Genomic DNA, 14,533 nt, shown 5'->3' on the forward strand with positions numbered 1-14,533 from the left:
GTAAACGCAGTTGTTTGAACCAGCGGAAACATTGCCCCACTTCAATCATTTGCATCATGCTCAGTGTAGATGCACATGCAGGCACATCTGACAGCTGTGCTGCAGACCAAGTATTGAGATTTTCAGGAGATGCTGTTATTTATGGAATTTTCTGGATTGAATCTTTTTTAATAAGGCTACTAGCTATACAACCCAAATATCAAAACTGAAAGATTTGTGTCATGTTCTGTCTGCAGCATCCTGTGGCACTGATGTCTTGAAAAGTTAAAGGTCTGTGGATTCATGCCGCCAGAGCTTTGTGCAAGAATTTCAAAAAATCATGTGGCAGAATTTGTTGATCTTACCCCCAAATACTGGTTATTTTAACAGTATTGTTAAAATACTTACTAACTGATATTTTGTATTAAAACTCTGTCAGAAGCATACTCTGTCCTACATAGCCCTTCAGTTAGGTATAATCCTGTAAAGGTTACACTGCAATAAATCCACACTCCACATGAGTTCATCGATTTGAAAAGTTGCAAAATGTAAAATGACAATGATGTTGTTGTGCAATGCCCACTGGGTGAGAGGAGCAATCAACGGTTGCTCTTGTGAGCCTTGTTGAAGATCATTTGAGGAGGAGGACTCTACATCCATGATTCCAAGTGCCAAACTCTTTGACATGAATTTACATAGTGATTAAGTTGGCTGGCTTAACTCACCTTTGAGACAAAAAAATCTCACTTTGAGGCAAAGCAACTTGTCGGAAATGTTTTCGGACTCTTTGCACCCATTAAACTCTCTGCATCTTTCTCTCTCTCTCTCTCTCTCTCTCTCTCTCTCTCACACACACACACACACACACACACACACACACACACACACACACACACACACACACAAACACTGCTGCCTATTTACTTGGGAGCTCCAAACTAAAGACAAAGCCTCTGTCAAGTGGGATTTAGCAGCGACATGGGCAAACTTGGCTGGAACTGTGAGTGACATCATTTGGAAGCAGCGCCTCTTCTGCATGAACAGGAGGGTTATAAAAGGAGCTGGAGGAGGACAGGGAGCAGTGTGATGTGTTAGACATTTTCAGTGAGAGTGTGTGTGTGTGTGTGTGTGTGTGTGTGTGTGTGTGTGAGACAGAAAGTCTGTGTTTGTTTATATGCCCCACTGTGCATGATTCTTGTCTGTCTCTCTGTGAGACTTTCAACATGAGATAAGCCTGATGGATGTCGCTACATTTGTCTGGCAGGTTTGTAATCATAGTCATTACTGAGAGTGAGAGATACAGAGAGACGGAGAGAGAGAGGAGACAAAGATGGCACATTCCAGGTTGTACACAATATTAACAGCAAAGCAATGCCACCCTTGTCAGAGATCTCACTGTGCTCTGTATACCCATTATATCCTTCATTCATGCTTACACAGGAATCAGGCTTGATCTGTCATTCACTGCTGTGCTGAGTGATGTGTGTAGAGTTCTGTGGAAGGATCCCATGATGCAAATACACTGAGATGCAACTAGTTAGATATGGTAATTAATTACAACATCCAAAACAACGAGCAAGAAATGGGATGAGATTCTTCTCCACTTGAACAGACTGTCATTAGGGATGATGGAGATTTCTAAGATCCTCACCTGAGAGCGAGAGGAACGGCAACAGACCGACCTGCACGTACCAGTCGTATGTCAAAGCGTCCTGTACCGAACCTGTCTTTGCTCTACCATGTCTGCCATTTGCAATTCCACAGAGGCCTGAAATTGTCACAGACTTCTATTAATCTCAGTAAACACTCCATGGATGCTCACTGAGCTGGTCCATTATGGCGACAAAGTCAGCACAGCCCAGTACTGCAGTCCATCAGTCAATATGCATTGAGGCAAATTTGATGGAGATGCAAACAGCCGCAGTGTGATAACAAGCTAGTGGGTTTTTTCCAGAGAACAATGCATCTCAATCTGTACATGAGAGGAGTCTTGTAAACACTTTGGTAAATTTCTTTTCATCTCTGGATGATGATGGATAAGAATTAGATCTCTTTCTTGGACAACCATATCAGTTTCTTGTATTGATCGTGTTTCCAGCATATGCACTTTTCAATACTAATGTTTTCAGTCAAATGTTGTTTTCAGATGCAAACTCTGCTCCGCTCACATATCACATACATGAATTTTGCTGTCTTAGCTGACTGAGTCATTGATTGATTCGCTGAATGAATGAATTAATGATGGACGGCTGGATGGACGAGTGGAAGAATCACCCTGAGATCATGAAGGACAACCAGTGGCAGTTTTTGCTTCTGACCTGCCCCATGTGGCACTCATTGTTTTTGGTGCTTCTGCGAGGCCGCACAACCAAGTATTGATCGTCCAGAGTGGAGCTCACAAATATATTGATTGCCTGGAAATGTTCCACATTAACTGCATAATCATGATAGAGTAACAGAACACGCAACAAGCTGCTGGCCTTCACCAAATATTTTTACCCTCTAGGACAAGCATAGCTTTCTCAAGTTGAATTTTGATGGAATAACAATGCTTTTTGCTAAGATAAAGTAAGCATTTTCAAGGCAAACTTAAGGCTCAGTGCCCTGCAGGCACACTGGTTGGGAGTACCTGCTCCACAGCGCCTGGCGAGGAGTTAAGAGGATAATGGAGGTTAGGAGGGCAAAGCCTCTCACATACGTAGAAGGGAACTACCAATTCCAGCAGTGTCAGGATCCTGAGATAAACTGGCTAAACATCACTGCAAAGTGTAGGTTGAGGCTCACAAGGTTACATTATAACAATGTTTGTCTCCACACTGTTTTAACAAGACTCTGAGCTCAACAGTTTCTGCTGTCTGTCTGTATTGTTCTCTTGTTTTTTTTGTTCCTGCTCATTATTGTATTGCTGTTAGATTGGGATCAAATATTTATGCGTCTCCCCTGCAGTTATGATTGATGTTGAAAATGAAGTGCTGCTACAGAAAACAAGCCTCATATTGTCTTTGTAAATTAATATTACAAGACCTGTTTATGATGGGAAGCACAAGCGGGTGCAGCAGCAGCTTTCCCAACACCTTGCCATACTTTGTGTGTTTTTGGATTGTCTGTGCTGTGCAAACACCATATGGTCAGGATTTCTCATACCAAAAGAAATCTAGTCAGTCATCCTGGGAACCAATCTAATGAAACAAATGGCTCTGCTGTCATGCGGGCGACCCAGGAGGAATATGCCTCTGACCCATTTTTTGCTCGAGACCATTAGTTTAAGAAACCAGGACATATGGTGTTGGTTGTAGGGTGAATTTTGTATTTGGACTGGGAAAAGGGAGCTTGAGTAAAACAGTTTTGTTTTCGAGGCAGATGTTTGTTGTGGTATTATTTAGCCTGGAGCGACGGCTCCCTGAGTAAAATCAGCCAACCACGATTCTCTCCTATTTCCTCTCCAAATTACTGTTAATGTAAGAACAAGCCAGCATGTGTGATTGCTGCTATTTTCACCACTTTTGCTGCTAGAACAAAAAATGATAAATGGAACATACAGATTTTTCATCTGTGCAGTTCTATACGTCCAAACACAAAAAATCAAAAGAAAACCTTTTTGGCTGCAGCAAACAAGAGGGTGTTTTCTATGTTCCTTTCCCACCAATCTCCTTTCTTTAAAGTATTCAGACTGGGTTTAAGGGTTGACAAAGGCCATCTTGCCAAAGCTTCACTTGACCTATTTTAATCGCCTCTTGTTGGGCTTAGGCACCATGGTGCCAGCACGTGGAGATCTAAACTGACCCCTATCATAGAGCACAGGAGGGACTCAGCACAAGAACAGACCAGAGCCCCATTCTTGCAGTCTAAGTCCTTACACTTAATCCCCCAGGGAGGTTGTTTGTGAGCGATATCACGACAAGAGTATAGCAAAACCCCCTGTGGAGAAAACCAACCACAGTGTGTTGCCAGTGCCTCACTTCTCTCTCCCTCCTCCCTTTTCTCAGCTTCTCTTTCCCAACAACTGAAACTGCAATCTAATCTTCTCACATACAAGCACACACCTCACTTTCCATGTCACAAATACATGACTTATACATATGCACACTTTCACACAACCTCCATCCATCTTCCTCCGTGTACCCCTAATGTCTGGCTCATTGCCCCCATGGAACAAAACACACGCACACATAAGGATGCACATGCATGCACACACACCTGCCAAACCCTGGTCGGTGACATCACTCACTTTTATATGGTCAGCTGAGTCAGCAGCTCTTTCTTTCACTCTGGCGTGGGTTTGACCACAGACGGCCTGTGATTTCCTTTCTCAGTCCAGCGCTACATTAATCATTCTTCTTCTCTCTCATGATTCTCGGCTCGACTATGTAGGACAACACATTGTCACGCCTGACACGTCAACCATGGATGCTTGGCTAGGACCCCTTGGTGTCACTTTTCAAGGTACTGGGTACTCCTTTAGCATAAGTTTTAATGTGCAATAAAGTTCACTAACAACAATAATAAGCATGTGGTTACACCTTGGTTAGGTTTAGGTACTGAAACTACTTGGTTAGGTTTGCCAAAGATTGAGATGTTGTGTGACGTATGTTTCATCACCTCACTGACAAATGAAATCAACCCTCACTTTTGGTTTAACACAGGACACAAACCTCCTGGATGAAAGTCTTGTGCTTAACACATCCATCCAGCCCATCTTCATCCAAATGTGCAATTTTCTTACTATTTGTTGATGCTAAAAGAGTACACAGTGCTTTAAAAAGTGACCCAAGGTAGGTCCTGGCTAAGTGTCCCTGTGTGGCGAGTTGGGAATGAGAAGAGGTTGTCTAGGACAGTGTTTCCCAACCACTGTGCTGCGGCACATAAGTGTGCCATGAGAAATCATCAGGTGTGCCTGTATGCAAAGCTCTCAAGTCTCACCCATTGGGCATGAGACACGCGCATTTCAACCTGTTCACAAGCTCACACGCCATATCTTGTATTTCTTACGAAGAGAAATTACCAGGATAACGCTCACCAAGTTGCGCCGCTATTTTTTAAAATTAGAATTAGGGATGTGTTGGTCACAAACGAAACGGCTCTTGGACCTAGCTCTTTGAAATGAACGATCAGAGCCGTCTCCTGCCTGGGAGCCGGAGCGGGACCCGCTTTGTTTTTTGTGGTTTTTTCTCTCGACTTATTTTCTGTTCAAGCCGCACGTGATTGGTCAACTACATGATGTATGGTGGCCTCTGTGTGTATGCACTGAGCAGGAGGGGGAGGGGCGGGGGTTACAGACACAGCGCACATGCACACACATGCACTAAGAAATGCTGATTGAATAAATATTTTTATTTGTACGAATTTATGTGTCATTTATCAGATCAGACATATTTGTTTGGTGGTGTGCCATGTGATTTTTCTAATGTAAAATATCTGCTGTGGCACAAAAAAGGTTGGGAAACACTGGTCTAGGAGTGATTGAAGCTACACTGAGGGCAACAGTGGTCTGGGAAAAAGTCGACTTTACAAATGTATTCCATTATTGATTACATGTAATCAGTCTGTAGTAAAAACTCTTCAAACCACTAGCATGTATTCAATTGTAGTTCAGAGGTTAGGCCTAAATACAGAACAACACCCCACAGGGTCCAGTGTTTCATTGAAGGATACTTCAGAGGGGTGGAAGAGCACAAAGAAACAAGGAATCCTTACATTCTACTCTAAACTATTCAGCAGTTTCAAGGATCCAGGGCTCACAAAAGAAACTTTCAGCTCCAGTGACAGATAGAAAAATACATGCAAGGGAGTGAGGATTAATTTCTAATGCCAATTTCTCTTTGCTTAGTTCGCTATAGAGAAAAAGAGACTATTACGTCTTGTTTATTGCTCTCCTCCTCATGTTGTTTACTGCTTGGACAGAAGGATTAAGGCCTGATCTCAATTTTCCGTCTTCATCCCCTTGTTCTTAATTCCATTTAAATGCTTGTCTGAACACAAGCCAGGTCGTCTCTATAGCCTACTTTCCATCTCACTTCATTAACATTGTTGCTGCTCTCCAGTTAACTCCCTGCTGAATAGCAAATAATTGGACATCGTGTAGACACATCGTCCACTCATGGTGTCGTGACCTCTGACTTCTGCTGCGTGTTCACCTCGTCTGCCCTCTTGTACCAAAAGCACAAAGAAAGTGCAATGGAAAGAATGTGACAGAGTTTTGTTTGCGGTATTGTGAAGTAACGTATAGAAAGTCTCACTGTTTCCTAACCACATGACCAAAAGGAATGAGCTCTTTTTGAGCACCATGATATTTGTTAATCTGACTATGCAGCATCTAGTGTGACATTTCTAAAGATTTCCTTATTTTTTGTGATGCCGGAAGTTTGTGTATTGTTGAAGTTTAACAGATAAGTGAAAAGGTCGAGAAGTTTTCAGGAGTATGTTGACAGTTTGGATTTTCCAAAATGTTAAAAAATACTAAAAAGCATTCTTGAGCAACTAAAATATCCCATTATATGAGAAAAATGTGAGAAAAGCCTGCGGTAGAAAAAGTACAAACTGACATTACAGTTTGAAATTACTCATCTCCTATTTGGATCGAACGCAACAAAGTTTCATGCACGCACATGGAAATTAGACACAGCATGTTAGGAAAATAATTGGAAATGCCATTTAGAATTTGCATTTAGATGAGCAGATTTTCATTTTGTAGCAACGTTATTATGATCAGGCCTGTGGGAAATAATAGTGCAGGTGAGAAAGAGTCAGCAATGCTGACCGAGCAAAGGTTCGGTGCAACAGACATAAGACCTGCTCATTTATATACATACAGTCATGCTTACAGAGACTGCAAGGTAATAATAACTCTATTTGCTGGTGTCATTGTTAGTTAAAATAGTCGGGAGCCAATAAAGGTTCCTAAGTGAATAGACTGCTCGCAGCAAAATTATTATGAGCACTTGCTTAAGCTGAAATTGAAATATGGCAAGAAATTTGAAAAGGAAAAATCTAAATCCTTGAAATAGCTGATAAAGAAATATGCTGGAGTTGTAGTTCTTATTTAAACATAAAACTGAGTGAAAAACACCAACAGAATGTTGCAGAATATTGTCACTACTATTGCAGCTATCCTAAAAAGCACACCAGCTGAACTTCTCTTTTTAAATATGAAAGAAAAAGGGAAAGAAAGAGGGAACGAATTAGAGTTTTAACACAGCATCACTCAACCACATGCAGCAAACAACAGCATGAAGTCCCGAACTCAACAAAAGAAAGACAGAATTCTTGTCAAGTCTATGTTAAAGCCACGTCAAGGAGTTCTGCTGAGCAACTAACAAGTAAACGAGTGACAAGGGAAACATGGGGGATCTTAGAGTTTAGTGAGCACAGGAAGTGCGTGTGGCTTGTGTATTTCAGTGAGTCTTGAGTCATCCAAGCAGCTGAATTCTACCCTGGATTTCTTCTTCTGAGTACGTGTTTCCTAATCATGCTGTTGTACCTCTGAGATTAAGAGTTTTTAAGTCCTGTTAGACATAACACGAGGATGTGCAAATCAATATTTGGTAAGCCAGCTCAAGCTGTGAGAACTTTTGACTCATCACTGACTCCTCCTCTCCTCTCCTCTCCTCTCCCCTTGACTCCTTTAATTCCCTCTCCTCTCCCCTTGCCTCCTATAATCTCCTCTCCTGTCTTCTCCTCTCCCCTTGCCTCCTTTGATCTCCCCTCCTTTCCTTCTCTCCTCTTGCCTCCTTTAATCTCCTTTCCTCTCAGGTTCACTGCTTCTGGACCACCCCCTGCTGTGACCTCTCACCTCTGCCTGCCTAATGATCTGATCTCTCCTTTTACCTCCCTCCATACCATCTCCCTATCCCTCTCTCTCTTGTCTCCCAGGGGATGATGGGATTGAGGACTCAGAGGGAAGAGGGCAGACTGGGTCTGGCCTCCCTGGCTGCTTTGTCTCCTTTCACCTTCTCCGCTGTCTTCCTTCTCCAGTTGACTCCCTCTCTTTCTCTCTCCTCTCCTCTGGTCCCTCTATCTCTTGGTTACTTCTCTCCTTTTTGCCTCCCTCTATCTCCTTCCACCAGAGTCCAATCTGAATAAGCAATGCTGCTCACTCTTTACCCTAATGTGTAGGTTGGGACCCGATGGAGCAGGTTGTTGGAGGAATACTGATGGCAGTGGGGGGAGAGAATTAAACTAGTCACACAGAGGCATCTGGCAGATGGACAATAGGGAAAAGGGAAGCAGCCCGTATTTAATTCAAACAGCCAAGAGCCTGAGTGTGAAATAGGCTCAGATGCTCAGAAGATAGAGGAGAACGAGGCTTATTCTCTGTTATTCGAACAACAATTTTAACATTCACGAGGCTTATTTAATACACCTTATGAAAAAAGCCTCATAAATGTGAAATGTGTTGTGTGTTGTCCTTTCTTTTTGGCATCATTTTTGGAGCTGCAAATTAAAAGCCAAATAATTTACAGGCTTTCCCTTGAACAACCAACCTATGTTTGCATCGCAGTGTGATTGCTCCTGATTAAATTGTCTGCGTCAAAGTCACTGCTCAGCCTCAGGGGTGGAGTAAACAGCCCTATTAGCTGTTAACAAAGCCTCCCAGATATGAAACCATGCCTGCATTTGGTGCTAAAGCCAATGGGAGATTATCCAGACTGCAAATACATGGGCGACTGAGATGCCCTTTGTACCACACAACAGAGGGCATTTCATGGGCAGAGCGCTGATCCCCTTACATGTGTGCGGTTGAGGCAATGTAATCCCAAATTATTTAACCAGATTACTAGAGCATGAGAAAAAATTCTGCCTTTGAATTATGTATGGGGGGTTTATGTGGTAAGATATGAGTTCCAGTGTCAGTGTGATTATGTCCCACTAAAGCCAGACACTGTTCCTTGATGGAAAGTGGTCTGAGTGTTATCAGCATATAGGTAAAGGATGAGGAAGCACATATACAGATAGAACATTTTCATCTCTGTCTGCATGGGCTGTTGTTGCCGTCGAACAGCATGGCAACTTTAACACTTAACAATAATTCTGAGCTTACTGAAGATGTAGTATGACTTTCAGCATAGCAACAACAATGCGGGATACGGAGAGGCAATAATTTAAATACAGTTTGGAATATGATTGGGACTTGCTTGGCAGATACCAGCCTCACAAACAAAGAATATTCTGGCAATTTTACTAAAAATCAGAGATCACACTGCCAGAAAAATAAAGGCTTTTTGGCGGTGAGGTTCGTTCAGCCCCGCTCACATATGAGTCATTGCAGGCTATTTGGCAACAAATGGCACTGTTGGGTTGGTCCCAGGCCGAATTAGCCTGCCAAATGAAAGCTTCTACATCCTGAAGAATACAAGTGGAAAACTGGGCTTTATTTGTTCAAAAAAATTAAGACAAAAATCTAATAAAGACCACACAATGGTTCATTCTCAAACTTCACTGACAGCAAAGTCCCTCCTGATTCTGTGGCAGCCATCTTGACAGACAGCATCATATGCTTGTTTACCATTTAACTGTGTCTCTTTTCGCTACTTGGTGACTGGATACAGCTGCGGATCCCTCAGAATTTGATTGAAACACTCTTTTTGACAGCTCCAGCTGTGGCCTGGCTGCTCTCACTGACTGGACGTACTCATCCTGGCAGCATGGCCCGTACTCTTCCACTGCCTTGCCATCCAAATCCAGCGTGAGGAAGAATTCATTAGGAGATGACCGTGATCTGATTCAAGACTAAACAAAGGGTGAAGGTCAATGGGATCATATGAAATTTTTATTTCAGCCTGTCACGCTTTTTCTAGAGAAGGGTTAAATCCATTGGCTGAGGTCAAGAATGAAGCTTCAATCTTAAACTTAATCAGCCCAGTTTCTAGAATAAAATGTTGACATTGTACATTTCAGCAAACCAGGGATACATGAAATTGTATGTTTCATATGTATCATGTGCAGCACACCATTGTTTGAGTTTTGTGTCTTGCCACCAAACCAGCAATTTTTAACTGTCTGTACATTTTTCCAGCCATCTTTGTGCCGAGAAAACTGACTATTTTTAACTTGACGATGGAACATTTCCCAGTCGTGTTTGTGCCGAGAAAAGTGTCTATTTTGAGCCAAAACATGATCTTTCCTCACCCTAACCAAGTGTTTTTGGTGGCACAACTAAAACTGAAATATAAAGAAACGGAAAGTTCCAACATTTCTGCAAACAATTGGTTGGCAGAAATGTACGATGCCAACATTTGTTCTGGCTATTGAATTGCCTTAATTGGAGTTTAGAACATTTGACTGAATACATGAAGCAGTCATTTCCGACTAAGTTGAAAGAGTTCGGGCAAAATCCTGTCTTTAATGTCTATAACTGAACCTCAGCCTACAATCAGCTGGTGGGATCAAAGACAACTGACATCTTTTTGAAGACACTGGCAAAGGAAACAGTTACAGTTGCTCATTACAACATTACAACATGTTGACTGTGACCTGCTAAAATACAGCACAGACATCAGATAGCAGTTACTTTGTGATTTAGGCATTTTTATTGATGATCATGATCTGTATTGTTTGAAAAAGAATTTTATTAATATTGCATTAGTGATTGACATTATACTAATTAAGCTCATTATAATCTTAAAATAACAGACTGGGATATTTTGGATAATAACACCAAGTCAAAAGATTTGCATTTGAATTTAAATTACTCTGTAATCAGTAATTATCTATCTGTAATGGACTACTTTTGACGGCAGCTTCCCAACGCTGTCCTGCCTCTGCTGCCATATTATCTGATGATGCATTGAAGTCCAAATCTCATCCATCGCCTCTCCCCCTGCAGCAGGCACCTGGCCAGCTATCGAGCGGACCTCACTCATGGTTTTTGGGTCACAAGCTGTGACAGGAAAGCGGATGACTCTCCTGTCCTGTATCCAGCACTGTGCAGCACACACATACACATACACACACACACACACAAACACACATACTGTACAGTGATGCTCTGCAGGAAAGACAGAAGATTTGCTGACCACCAGCTTTGTTGCCTTCTTTCGACAGCACTATCTGTCTCAGCCCAGAGAGAGAGAGGAGAAGAGTGAGAAAGAAAGAGGATGGAAGAAGGGATGATGAGGGAGGAAGAGAATGAAAGAAGGGGAAAAGGCAGCGATAGAGATTAAAAGATAGGCGAAAGGAGGAAACAATCCCGGTTAGGGTGGGCATGGACAAAGAAAGGCAGAACGAGAGATAAAGAGAAAGAAGAGGAAAGTAATCATCCGAAAGGTCTGAAGGTCTCAGTCAGACTCACTCACTCACTGTCCTGCGGCAAAGATGAATGCAAGGGTTAGCTCCAGCTGTGTGTACAGGGATGAAAGATGAAAACAATGTCAAAATTGATCTCAAGGGGTAAAAATCAGAATGTGAGTGTAGAAACACATAACAGTATGGTCCTGCAATATAACTGCCCTGCTGCTCAGCCTCACCTTGGATGGACAACAGCAGACACAGCCTTCTGTATTTTGTGGAATACCTGAGGTCGTTTTACTTTACTGATGAACTCAGCAAAATCTGTCGTATTCATGCTTCCTCCACTCCTGGGATCTGAGGGAAGACATTCACATAGCAATGCTGGGGTCCCATGAACAGCCTACAGTAGGATAGGATGTGAAACTAGTTATAGTTTTTACCACTGTAAATATCATAGTTTTATTTTAATATCTTCAATCTTCCTTTTCCTCCACTAAAGTCCAAGGTAATTGAATGATCCTGTAGGTTTATGTTATAGCCATTGATTTAAATATTTGAAATATTTCCCTAACTCCTGAGGATAATATCTGTCTCTTTTACTGCTCATTTCTCCACTATGTTCACCAGCTACTTGCTAACTTTTTTATTAGCAATTAGGTTTATTAGAGCTTTTTCACACACACACACACAAAAACTTCCTGCAGGACCTGAAAACAAAGCTGTGAGAGAACAAACATGGCAGTCTCAAAGCCTGCATACAGTGTGTTGAACTTTTTTGCAGACCATGTTCAAAAGGTTGTTTCTCCTCTCTTCTAAAACTGCCAACTGCTACTGCTTGCTTGAACTAGTAAAAGGAATTCTATGTAATATTTATATTCAGGAAGGCTTTATGCTACTGGACTTTTTATGCAAAGATATACAATATATGTGGGATTCTTTCAGCATTTCTTCAGCACATTGCATCTGGCACCCGTCTAGCAAGTCTGGACAGAAAACTTGCTCTCTCTCTCTCTTCTGCTCTAATTCATGCCCATCCCTGGGCGCATTCCTCCTGCAGGGATGCACTGCACTGTAGGTACCACATACATGTTGTAATCCTTTGGGCTTGATGAATGAAAGATGACATCACATACATGTATCATAGTTGTGCATACATGAAACATATTGTGCACAACCTAAAGGTGTCCACAAAAACTCAGAGGACCTGACACCAGCTGTGCACATAATATTTTTTCTGGTTCATGTCACAGACCATATGATGGTAGGATAATAGAGTAATGCGGAAATATCAGCAGTTACTGTGCACTCACAAAGCAGCTTTCACACGCAAACATTTTGGTACCAATAAGACTCAGCTGTCTTTAGTACCTTGAGTGAACTGGTATAAAGACCGTGGCAATAACACAGGACTTTCTTTTTGTGGAGTATTTTCCCTTGAGGGGAAACTTTGTACAACAAACACAGGTAGCAGTTAATGTGAAAGTGATGCAAAGCCTTATTTTGACCATTTTCTGCACTTGGGCCAGCCTTTTAATGTTTCATTCACACTCTTTTTATTGAATAATGTATAAGAGGCAAGAATGGTGTTTTCCCTCTATTTATACAGTAGTTTTATTCATTATTCATGTGTTGATTCATGTGTTAAAGTCATTTCATGCACATGAGCCATGCTGAACTGCAGCAAATCAAAACTGAATTCTGTCTGCATAGAACAGCAGTACAGACCTGCCTGTTCTCTTTCATTGCACACACTTTTCATTCCATTCAAATTCTGGTCTCCACATAGGCCTACACACTGAATATGTTTGGTCACCACATTTAGACATGACCCAGACTCTGTTTTATTAAATGATGCTCATTGGCTCCCTCAGTTATGATTATTCTAGACCCATATTGCACAGAATGTATGAAACATGTAGCACTTATGGATTTTTCATCTGAGGAAAGCCTAGCTGCCTAATAAGGCTCCTTCAGAAGAGGTGAACTGAAAACAACCCTTATTAAATGCCTTTAAATGAAAAAGAAATGGCTTCAGCTTGAGGCAGTTGTGATGAAACATGGATAAAACATTATATGGCCAATGGTGACTCTATTTCTCTAGCTTATGTCGTTTCCCATAGTAACTGATACTGATGCTGGAGCATGAAGTGAAGCAGTGCTAGTGTTATTCTTTACAAATATGCTTGGATTAGGGATGGCAATTTGACATTTGAATTGAAATTTATGTAACATATTACATGACGAATCTAAAAACAGACAACAGGAAAAGGATAGAGAGACTGCAGGTGGCACAGCAAGACACCGAACAGTTGCTCATATTTTCATATATCAAATTTCATGCAGCGCCCAGTCCCACTGTTGCCACTAAATGGGCTCTTCTGTAAAAATAGAATTTCATTTGGATATAATTTATCAATAATACATTTAAAAACTATGATTTCCTCTGTAGAAAGAAGGCAACAGCTAATTATGTAATTGAGTCTCATCACAAAATATTCAAGGCTGTTTTAAAGGAATAGTTTGCCATTTTGGAAAATACTTATTCACTTTCTTGCCCAGAGTTAGATGAGAGGATTGACATATATCTGCCTATTAAATGTGAAGTCCTGGCTAGGAGACTGTTAGCTTAGCATAAAGACTGGGATCAGGGGAAAGCAGCTTGCCCTACCCTGTCCAAAAGGTCCACCAACTAGCACTTTTAAATCTCACAAATTAACATGACACATCTTGTTTGTTTAATCAATAATAAGAAACCAAAATGTAAAAACAACAAATTCTGGTTTTATGGGACTATTTCTTAGCCAGAGTTTTGTTGTCAGTGTGAGCTTACCAGGTTACAAGGTAACCCGCAATTATGCTCCAGGACACCCATAAAAACCTACAAGTTGTGGTTTTTACAGTTTTGGTTTTTGTAGGGAATTTACTTAAAAAGCCAGATGTAAGGTATTACCAAGTGAGCTTTAGATGTATTTTTTTTTAACTTTGTACAGAGGCGAGCTAACTGTTTCCTCTTCATACTAGCTAAAATTAGCTTCTAGCCATACCTTCATATTTAGCTGTAACTTAGCTGACCAAAATATGAAAGTGGCATCTCATCTAACTACTTGAGATAATGAAAAATATTCCAAAATGTTGAACTATTTCTTTAAAAAAGTTTGATTTGAGTGTTTTTAATAATGATTTGCAGTTTCTTGATAGGCTATTTAAAATATACCCACTTTTGACAGAGCCAAGCTAACTGTTTCCTCTTCAAGCTAGCTATCATTAGTTTCTAGCTGTAGCTTCATATTTAGCTGTTACTCTTGTCTAAGTTAGTGACCAAATAAAA

The sequence above is a fragment of the Chaetodon auriga genome, chromosome 3 (assembly GCF_051107435.1).
Source record: "Chaetodon auriga isolate fChaAug3 chromosome 3, fChaAug3.hap1, whole genome shotgun sequence".
NCBI lineage: Eukaryota > Metazoa > Chordata > Actinopteri > Chaetodontiformes > Chaetodontidae > Chaetodon > Chaetodon auriga.